Source organism: Lactuca virosa, chromosome 8, assembly GCF_052849685.1.
Source record: "Lactuca virosa cultivar CGN04683 chromosome 8, Lactuca_virosa_CGN04683_v6, whole genome shotgun sequence".
Lineage (NCBI taxonomy): Eukaryota > Viridiplantae > Streptophyta > Magnoliopsida > Asterales > Asteraceae > Lactuca > Lactuca virosa.
Window position 1 is genome coordinate 139,234,002 of NC_136433.1, and position 11,811 is coordinate 139,245,812.

Genomic DNA, 11,811 nt, shown 5'->3' on the forward strand with positions numbered 1-11,811 from the left:
TGCCCTAGAAGCTCCAGAAGGTAAAAAGCTTCAAACTTTATGCATATATGTATAGATCTTGCCATTTTGCTTTAAAGAACCATTTCTTGTCCCAAAAAGTCCCAAAATGGTGCATGATGTGATTTGGACGAAATGAACTGTCATTCTGGAATCTTGAAGGAGTTTTGAGTGATAAAAATGAGCTCCCAATGGCTTAAGATGTCCCATCCACGGAGTAGGAATGTCTTAATGGATTAAGACAAAGTATTAAGAGTTTTCTGGACGTCCAAAGTGATAAAGTCTGTGACTTTATGGGACCTAGGCACATTTGGTCACTGGATCTGAAGTTTGGGCTTAAGTGCTTAAGCCATTAAGCACTTATTGAGATTTTGGCAAAACGCTACGTACGCCCAACGTAAATCCAGTACGCCCAACGTACTGGGTCAACCACCCCGATGGTGGTCAACATCAGAACGAGTACGTCCAACGTACCAAAGGAGTACGCCCCGCGTACTTCCTCTGTTGGGCTTTTATCATTTGGGCTTCGGGTTTTGGGCTGTTTATTGACTAGTTGGATTTGGGCCTTTGTTGGACTTTATGAATATGATGTTTTGGGCCAAGCTTTAGATAATGGATCTTGGAATTAGGCCTAATTTGGTAAATTGGGCCAATAATGGGCTTTGCATAAGGACTTTCAAAGTTATGGACTTGGCATTGGGCTTTGGCCCAATAAAGAGAATGGACATGATGGATTGTGTGAACCCTTAGTCAAGACTGTTATGTGGTGTATTGACTTGGTATTTATTATGTGATAGTTCGGGATTTCTGGTGAGACAGCAATCAGAGGTTTACGGTACTTCAGCACTACTTGCGAGGTGAGTTACCTCACTATACTAAGGGGTCTAAGGCACCAAGGCCGGCCCATTGGATATGATATCCTAGCAGTTGATAGTATGTTGAGTATGAGTTAGTGTTGCATGCTAGTTGTTATGCTAGTTAGGTAGATCTGTAGGACTACCTGTATCATTATGTGATTACCTGTATCATTATGTGATTACCTGTATCATTACTTGATTACTTGGGTTCATTTAAAAATTATCCTTTTACATATTCTGTTGCGCATCCACTAGAGGTACCAGGTTTACAAATGTCCTCATAGGCATCAAGAGAGTACTATAAAAAGAACGCCATTCACATCAATAAGTACTATAAAAGAACGCCATTCACATCAATAAATTGGAGTACAAGCGTACATCCAAGCACAATGGCTTCTTCTCAAACGCTTATCACTCTCTTCATCTTTTCTCTTTTAAGCTTCTCATACGCGGCTACAGGTCCTCCCAAACTGCCAAAACCAAAAGCCATTCACCTTCCGATTAGAAAAAATCAAACAACTCTCCAGTACTTCACCACATATGAGTCTGGATACCCTGAGTTACCTACTATAATAGATGCATTGATTGATCTTGGATCACCATCTGTTTGGTTTGATTGTACATCCTATGTGTCGTCTTCATATAAACGAATATCATGTGGTTCAAATAAATGTAAGAAGGCCAAGGGGTCATCATCCTGTTTAAGGTGCAACTCGACTCCTAGACCAGGGTGCTCCAACAACACCTGTGGTATCTTCGTTTACAACCCTGTTCCAAATTACTTATCGATTCAAGAGCTTGGTGAAGATACCATTACCGTATACTCCACAGACGGTGCGTATGTTTGGTTTAGTTACGACGTACCCAAATTCCAATTCGCTTGCGCAGATTCGGTCACTGCAGATCGCTTACCTGGTGACAATACTAAGGGGTTGGTTGGCCTTGCAAGAAACGAAATCTCACTTCCATCACAAATTTCATCTTTTTTCAAGTTGGCTAAAAAATTTGCACTTTGTTTACCTTCATCTTCTGAGAATGGATTGGGGGATATATTCATTGGTGGAGGTCCATATTACATGCTTCCTAGCATTGAAGATCAATCGCTGTCACTAGTAACCACCCCGCTTGTTTTCAATCCGAATGGCCCCCGTCTTCTATCTGACGGAGAACTTTCCTATCAGTATTTCATCAATCTCAAAAACATTGAAATCAGTGGTAAACCTGTAGCTTTTAGTCCATCTCTGCTATCTTTTGATAAAAATGGAGTTGGGGGAACAAAGATTAGTACTACATTACCTTATACGATTTTGCACTCATCTATTTATAAAAGCCTTGTTCAAGATTTCATAAAGGAAGCATCACTGAACAAAATCAAAAGGGTAAAATCTGTCGCACCTTTTGAGGCGTGCTTTGACTCAAAGACTGTTCCCAAGACGATAAGTGGACCAGCAGTTCCAAATATCGACCTTGTTTTGGAAGGCACTACTGTAAGGATGAGACTGTATGGTGCAAACTCAATGGTGGAAGCCAAGAAGAATGTAATATGCCTTGCTTTTATTGATGGAGGAGTTGAGCCAACAACGTCTATTGTCTTAGGTGGGCATCAGTTAGAGAATCATGTTCTAGAGTTCGATCTAACTGCATCAACACTTGGACTCTCTTCGTCTCTCCTGCTCCAGAACACAAGCTGTTCCCATAGCAGGGTATATTAATTCCCTGTGTAACTTAAGATTTGTATTTGTTTTGTTCACCATTTCTCTTTCGCTTGTAATGTTTTGAAGCTAAAGATTGATCGAAATTCAGATCAATATTGAAATTCAGATCGATATTGTATTATATGATCTACTTTCTTTTATATTCAAAGAATAACGTTTTAGTGAAAGAGGTTGTCTATCGTTTTTTTCTTCTTCAGTAATGGAATAAGATGGGAAATGTAGCAAAAAGTGAAACAAGAATCTTAATAGTATTTTAAAGAAACTGTAAAAGCTTGAGGGCATTAAAGATATTTTCTAATCTTTGCTTTATTGAGTTTTATATTAAGTATAGACTGTGGTTGACAAAACAAAGATCAATTGAATCATATTTTTTCCATCTCCACTTGACAGATTCTTTTTGTGTAAAAGATTGAATCATACTTTTCCATTTCCATTTTTTTTTTGGAAACGGCAAATGAATTAAGTGTGTAAAAGATTGAATCATACTTTTCCATTTCCATTTTTTTTTTGGAAACGGCAAATGAATTAAGTGGTGCCTACTCGCAATAACGGATTTGCTCTTTCTTTATTCAATTACGGACTCAAATTTCCAAGTGACTTAATTGACAACATTTATTATCGCACTCTCTCACTCCCACGAGAAGGTTGAACAGACTGTCCAGTTTTAATTCCGTTGTGACCATCGAAAAATAGATGCTCCTACGACAAATTTTTTTTTTGAAACCGGCCGATATTATAAAGGCCACAGGTAAACAAGACAACAGCCGAGAGGCTGGGCAAAGAAAAAAAACAAGTAACTTACAAAATATTAAAGGAATAGCAACACCAAACTTCCCATTTAAAATTACCAAATTTACCCCTATTTTTCAACCAATTAAAAACAAAGGAAAAGACATTATCCGCCAATTGGAAAGATCTGGTGTGAAGACTTTTATGAAATAGATTGTTTTTGTTAATAGTGACTGTTAAATTCATATAAATAGGGATATATAAGTGACCTAATCTAAACCCTAAGCGCCTTGGGCCTAGACCATAATCATGAACATACTAACATCCCCATACAGTTTCATCGGGAGGTGTTGATTAAACTAGAAACAAAAAAAAAAGACAGTCGCACCGGCGGTGGCAAAGCTCTGACGATGGCGGCTAAATAACAACTGCTCGTCAGAGAAGGAGCAAGAAGAAGCGTCGGCCAGTGATGGTTCCATTGTAGAAGAAGAGAGAAGCACCGGTGGCGACGATCATGGAGTTGGCGACAGAGGAGTCCGGAGAAAAGCAGCGAGAAAGAAAGAGGGCTCGAGCAACGGTGGACGGAGCCTATTTCGGTTGACTCAGAAAAGAGATCTAAGAGATCTGAATAGGAGACGAGTCTAGAAGGAGGCAAAAAGCTCAAACGATGCAGGGGCCATCCGAATAGGAACATAAGCAGACGAGGCAGTAGCAGAAGCCGAGAAAAGAGCTTTGGTTTTGTGCCGACGACTATTTTATTATTTATGAGGAGAGAAAAAATGGGAAAATATGGAGCATAATGAATGCACCTCCGACGACTATGAGAGAATGTCGCCGGAGGTAGAAGGTAACGGCTTCGGGCTGTGGCCAGCAGTAAGGTTTTAACCTAGAGCTCTAATACCATGTTATAGAATAGATTGTTTTATTAATAGTGAGGGTTAAAACTCATATAAATAAGGATACATAAGTGACCTAATCTAAACCCTAAAGGCCTTGGGCCTAAATCCTAATCATTAACATACTAACAAAGACTGTTGAACCAAATATCGTTTCTCGCCTTCCAAGCTAACCACAGGAAACCATAGCAAATAGCTATGAAGATCTTCCATTTTTTGGGATAGTTCCCTCATGAGGCTGCAAAGTTGACTAAATCGGAGACCGAGCATAAATAAGTGAACGGGATACCACACCAGTTGAAGATCTATTCGAGAGCGTTTGAAAGAAGAGGACAATCCACGAGAATATGGTTTGCATCATCCACCCCGTTAGGACACATACGCCATGAAATGGAGTTATTTGGACACCTATTCGGGCCAAAGCCATCGCCGATGGAATACGTTCCAAATAATCCTTTCAAGAAAAACAAATGCATTTAACAAGAACAAGATGAGTCCAGAGCCGTGGGATTGTTGATCGGAATAGTCAAATTACTATCGATAATAGTTAACATAAGTATTTTGCCGTGAATACCCTTAGGTATTGATATCCTTATATATAAAGAGATGATTACAACAATAGATCCTAAGATAATGGATCTCATCTATATCTATACATTAAATCATATCTGATATCTAAACAACTAATTCTTATCTTGATTACATTCTCCCTCAATCTTAACCGTCACAAGGTTTAGATTGTATCTTAACCTACTCAACATATCTCGAGTTGTAGGTTTAGTAAGACCATCTGCAAGTTGATCATTAGAAGATATGAAGCGGACATCCAAAGCTCTCATTGCTACCTTTTCTCTAACAAAATGGAAATCCACTTCTATATGCTTTGTTTGGGCATGGAAGACTGGATTAGCTGTCAAATAGGTAGCTCCCAAATTATCACACCACAACATAGGTGCTCGAGCTTGATGAACACCCAACTCCTTAAGTAACGACTGTGTCCAAGTGACTTCTGCTGTACCATTTGCTAAAGCTTTATACTCAGCTTCTGTGCTTGACCTAGACACTGCGGGCTGCTTCCGTGAACTCCATGAGACCAAATTGGGTCCTAGAAACACTGCAAATCCTCCGGTGGACCTTCGATTATCTAGACACCCTGCCCAATCTGCATCAGTGAACACACTCAACAACGTAGAGGGTGACTTTCGAATTCTAAGCCCGGTAGTTATCGTGCCTTTGACATATCGTAAGATTCGCTTTACTGCCTCCCAATGAACATTAGTGGGTTTAGAAAGATATTGACACACCTTATTGACAGGAAAAGCAATATCAGGCCTTGTTAACGTAAGATATTGTAAGCCACCAACCACACTTCTATATTTAAAGGTATCTTCATCATTGAGAAACGTTCCATGGTTACGAGCAAGCTTATCTGTTACTGACATGGGAGTTGAAATGCTTTTACAATTCTGCATGTTTGCTCGTTGTAACAAATCAGTGGCATACTTGTGTTGCATTAACGTGATTCCCCCTGAATTGTGAAGCACTTCAATTCCCAAAAAATATTTAAAGAGGCCAAGATCTTTAAGAGGAAAAAAGGAGGACAAAGCTTTGATTAATTTGTCAACAACCAGTTGTGAGGACCCGACAATAATAATGTCGTCAACATAGACCAACATATAGATAGAAATGTCAGTTGTGCGAAGCATGAAAAGAGATGTGTCTGCTTTGGAGGAGGAAAACCCAAGATGATGCAGTTTTGCACTCACGCGAGAAAACCATGCACGAGGTGACTGTTTGAGTCCATAGAGTGCTTTTTGCAGTTTGCACACAAACATAGGATGGTGAGGGTCCTCAAAACCAAGTGGTTGCTGCATGTAGACTTCTTCATCCAGGAACCCATGAAGAAATGCATTGTTTATATCTATTTGTCGAAGATGCCAGCCCCGAGACACAGCTAAAGACAAAACCAATCGAATTGTTGTTGGTTTGCCAACCGGACTGAAAGTATCTAGATAATCAACACCATATTGTTGAGTGAAACCACGAGCTACCAAGCGTGCTTTATACTTGTCTATAGTACCATCCGGATGTTGCTTAAGCTTAAAAATCCATTTACATCCAACAATATTCACACCAGCGGGACGTGGTACGAGAACCCATGTATTGTTCTATTGAAGTGCAGCAAATTCGGACTCCATGGTTGTTCGCCAACCTGGATCAGAGAGGGCCAAGCGATATGACTGTGGTGTTGCAGCGGTGAAGGCACACTTTGTTGGATCATACCGGACAGTGCCATCAGTGAATTGTCGAGGAAAAACTTTTCCAACACGACTTTTGGTGGTAACACCAGGAGTGGAGATAACTGTGGTACTCTGATCAGTTGGATTCGTTGATGGTGCATCGGTAGTTGGAGGGGTTGGTGAAATGGATGCAGGAGTTGGTGTACCTGCACTGGGAGATAATGGTGCAATGGGAGATAATGGTGTTGAAGGAGTATTTGGTGTGGACTCATCTAGATCGATGATGGTTGATGTTTGCTTAGTTTGAACCGTTGTGGGAGTATGTTGTGGTGAACAGTGAATATGCACCGATGGAGAGAGAGTAGGAGAAGACTTAGTTGTAGCTGCATCAGATTCATTAGCCAATAAAAGAGATAGGTCATAATTTTGCATATGGTCATTTGTAATTGTTAGTTCTGGCTGAGGAAAAGAAGTGACTTTTGATGCACACGATGGGTTAGCATGACAATTTGAGGATGCAAAAGGGAATCGAGATTCGTCAAAAATGACATCTCGAGAGATGTATATTTTTCCGGTGGTTCTATCCAAGCATTTGTAGCCTTTGTGCATAGAACCATATCCGAGAAAAACACATAATTTCGACCGAAAATTAAGTTTGTGAGTATTGTATTTCCTTAGGCTTGGCCAACATGCACAACCAAAGACACGAAGAAAAGAATAATCTGGGTTGACTTGTAAAAGTCGTGTGATTGGTGTAGTATTGTTTATGGTACGACTAGGCGTACGATTTATAAGGTAGCAGGCAGTCAAGAACGCTTCTTCCCAATAACGAAGAGGAAGAGATGATTGAGCTAAAAGGGCCAGACCGGTTTCAACTATGTGGCGGTGTTTTCGCTCAGCCATACCGTTCTGTTGTGACGTGTGAGGGCAGGAGACACGATGAGCAATTCCAATTTGTTGAAAGTATTTGTGGAGACGATGATACTTTCCACCCCAATCAGATTGAACATTACGAATTTTAAGGTTTAATAGGCGTTCAACATGGTTCTGAAAATTATAAAAAACTTGTTCGACATCAGACTTGTGTTTGATGAGATAAATCCAAGTGTATCTACTATAATCATCCAAAAAACTAACATAATATCTAAAGCCTCCACTGGACACTTGAGCCGACCCCAAACATCGGTATGAACAAGCTCAAGTGGAGAAGACGTGACACGAACAAAACTATTGTAAGGAAGTTGACGACTCTTTGCACGTTGACATGCATCACAGACAAACGACTCATTATTAAAAGAACAACCTAATTTATTTGAATTCTAAATTGACTTGACGACCGTTGGAGTGGGATGACCAAACCGCTGACGCCATTGAGATGAAGGGACATTGACACTTGATAAAGCTTGACGAGAGGAGCGACTAACTGGAATGGGATAAAGACCTCCTTTGCTTCTACCGAGTAGAAGTGTTCTCTTCGTGGCAATGTCCTTAACAAAGAAAACATTAGGGTAAAGTTCAATAAAAACATTATTATCAAAGACACGTCTTTGAGCGGACAAAAGATGTTTGTTAACATGAGGAACGTGAAGGACATTTTTAAGAACTAAAGGCCGAGACAAACTCGGAATTTTTGAGTGACCTATATGCAAAATTGACAAACCTGCCCCATTGGCTACTTGGACTTGATCTTTCCCATGGTAACGGTATTGCATAGTGAGTCTATCAAGATCGCTGGTAAGGTGGTCAGTAGCTCCTGTGTCAAGGTACCAAGCGGTATCTGGATTATAGTTTCCCATGGTCACACTGTTTCCACTTCGGTTCTCCTCAGCTTGGTAGGCATGGTTAAACCTATTCCTGCAATTTAATGTACTATGGCCTGGTATACCACACACTTGGCAACGTGGTCCATTATTGTTTCGACCACGACCACGACCACGGCTGCCACGGTAGTTTCCTCGTTGGTAATTGTTATAGTTACGTCGGGAATTGTTGTTGTTGCTGTTGGATTCCTGTCGAGATACGTTGTTGGCTGAAGAAGTGAACTCAACTGTGTTGCCCATGGCTGTAGCTTGTGCTTCATGTGCAACCAGGTATGAATAAAATTCAGGAATGGTAACCTTCCGTTCATTGCTCAGAACGGTAATCACTGTAAACAGGTCACCGTGTCCCGGTCCTAGACCTGCGAGAATGTACCCAATGACTTCTTCATCGTTCATTGGTTGACCAATATTGGCCATGGTATCAACGAATCCAACCATTTTCTGATAGTATTCGACAGGACTCATGTCTCCTTTCTTTGTGGTTGAAAGTTGTGTGCGAATCTGAATGGAATTTCCCCGATGTTGAGCCGAAAACATGGTGTGGAGAGCAGTCCACAATTGTTCTGTTGTGTCGATACAGCGAATGAGTTGGGGAAGGACGTCCTTAGTCATAGAAGATAACAGACCACCGATGACGGCTTGGTCCTGAATCACCCATGCTTCGTAGTCGGGATTGGGTGTTGTTTTTATAGCTTCAGTTGTTTCTTTTCCGGCAACGCTAGTTCCGGTGGTCAATGTGGCTGCAGGTGCTGGTGTAGTGCCATCTAAATGTCCAAAGAGTCTGACTCCTCGTAGGATAGGAGTGACTTGAGCCTTCCATAGCAAGAAATTAGTATGAGTCAACTTGCAAGAGATAGCGGTAGCAATGGTGGATGATTTTACGAGAGAAGCCATTAAAGAGATACTCTTTGACAGAAGGTCATGGAGTCGATGCTGGAAGAAGGTTTTTGAGATGTAGGGATCATGGATCTGATACCAAGTTAACAGAAGTATTTTGCCGTGAATACCCTTAGGTATTGATATCCTTATATATAAAGAGATGATTACAACAATAGATCCTAAGATAATGGATCTCATCTATATCTATACATTAAATCATATCTGATATCTAAACAACTAATTCTTATCTTGTTTACAATAATAGCCCATAAGTAGCCTAAGTTGTTGACATAAAACTTGCCATCTCCCGACATTCTCGGCCTCTAGGAGTCGGTTCAGTGAAACTCGCACAGTGTTCAACCGGATAAGATCATCAAGCAGTCTAAGCTCCATAATCTAATTCTGATGTCTAGGCTGCCTCAAGACCGCAGAAACCTATCTCCCGACCATCTCTTAGAGATAAAGCAAGATTTCCTCTTATCAAGAGCAAAGAGCGCGGGAAATTTAGAAGCAAGAGTCCCATCCCCTAACCAATCATCTAGCCAAAAAGGATCTTAGAGCCATCACCCACCTGAAATTCAACAATAAATGAGAAATTAATGCCTAAATCATCAAGCCCATTTATAGTTTTAACAATATTGCTCCAGGTTCCAAAAACAGCTTCTTTTTTTTTTTTTTTTTTTTTTTTTTTTTGTAGCCGTTTTCCACACGTAACTATGAATCCCATAAACAACACGCCTCCAAAGATTGGTTTCTTCCTTACTGAACCTCCACAACCTATTAAAAATAAGAGCCAAGTTAAGAGATCTAAGGGAACCTATCCCGCAATCACCATCTTCTTTCGGTGCGAGCACCACATTCCACGCCACCCAGTTTATTTTGCTTTTTTCCTCGCTTCCTCCCCATAGAAAATGCCTCCATAATTTTTCCAAGCCATTAATAATAGACATTAGAATAGAATAGGGGTTAACTGTCGAGAACCAATTTAACCAAAGTTAATCGGCCACCAAAAGATAGCGACTTGGCTTTCCAATAAGTTTGCCTTGCACTCTCTCCATCACTAGACGCCAGTTCTTTTTTAGCGACATATTGGCTCCCACGGGACCCCAAGCTATTGAAATGGAAAAGAACCAGCCTCACACCCAAGAATCCTCGTACTACTCGCTATCTCACGAATCGAGACTATGATACCGAAGACCTTAGAGTTATGAAAATTCACTTTTAGACTCGACAAGGCATGGAAGCATTTTAAAATTCTTGCCAAATTAACAAGATTGGAACTCGACCATTGCCCGGATATTGCATTGTCCGTGCATAAGAGATGAGAAATTGAAGGACCACTGTTGGGAATTTCAAGACCTTGAAAAATTGATTTATCGTAGTCCGATCGTGTGGTTATGTTACGACCCTCCATAGAAATGATAAACAAAAACGGAGAGAGTGGATTGGCTTGTTGAAGCGCTTTTGTTATTTGGAATTCCTTTATCACAGACCCGTTTAAACGAATTGAGGCCCGCGATGATGAAAGGCAGCTTTTGATCCAAAACAACCATTTTTCTCCAAAACCCATTTGATTCATGATTGACTCGAGGTACTTCCAATTAGTTGAGTCAAAGGCTTTGTCGAATTCCAATTTAAACAAGAACGCTTTCATTATTATTATTATTATTATTATTATTATTATTATTATTATTTTTTGTCTTTTTAGCCCACATGTATACCTCGTTAGCAATCATCGGCCCATCAAGTATGTTTTTGCCTTGAATAAAAGTCGTTGTTTCCTCTTGAATTACCGACCCAATCACTCGTTTAATCCTTGAGGCAAGAGTTTTTGCAATTATTTTATAAAAACATCCTGTAAGGCTTATATAACGAAAGTCAATCAAGTCGAGGTGGTCTTTGATTTTCGGCAGCAAGGTAATGAAAGACGAATTGCTCCCCCTAGAAAAGCAGCCATATGTTTCAAAGTGCTTAACGAAACACATAATATCTTCTTTCATAATCTCTTAATAGCGTTTCAAAAACTTAAAAGTAAATCTGTCCGGACTGGGGGCTTTCTCACTACAGCAGCTCCAAATCGCACTCTTGATCTCACTAAGATGAAATGGGGCTTCAAGAAAAGTTTTGTTGACATCCTAGAGTTTTTTAAAATTGGGATTAGAGAGTCGCGGCCGGTTATGTTAGTTTTCACTAAATTTATCACTAAAAAACCTCCATGTTTCATTCTTTAACTCCCCAACATCCGTGATCCAATTCCCATTTATAATAAGCCCATTAATGATGCATTTCATGTTTTTTATTTGTAAAGAGTTATGAAAAAACGGGAGTTTTCGTCCCCTTCCCACAACCACTAAATTTTAGCTTTTTGCATCGGGTCAAGTTTTGCCATTTTCTCCATATCTAGGATCTGTTGTTGGATCTTTCTTTGCTCTATAAGCTCGGAATCAGTAAGGGTTCTAGCTTCAGCCTCCGACTCAATGTTATCCATTTTGATCCTTAACTCTTGAATAGTTCTGATTTCTTTATTAAATTCGACTCTCATCCATTCTTTAATTGTCACCTTAAGAGAAATTTAAGTTTGTCGGACAAAAAACGATTAGGTTCACCGTCACCTCTATACTTACCCCACGTCATTTTGACCAGATCATCAAAACCATCTCTAGTCATCCATGAATTGA

At 40.1% G+C, this 11,811-nt stretch overlaps 1 pseudogene; it reads left to right on the top strand.

The window, feature by feature from the left end:
* Positions 1 to 1,243: 1,243 nt before the first annotated feature.
* On the top strand, positions 1,244 to 2,586 carry LOC145134874 (putative aspartic proteinase GIP2 pseudogene; annotated as a pseudogene).
* The last annotated feature ends 9,225 nt before the right edge of the window (positions 2,587 to 11,811 follow it).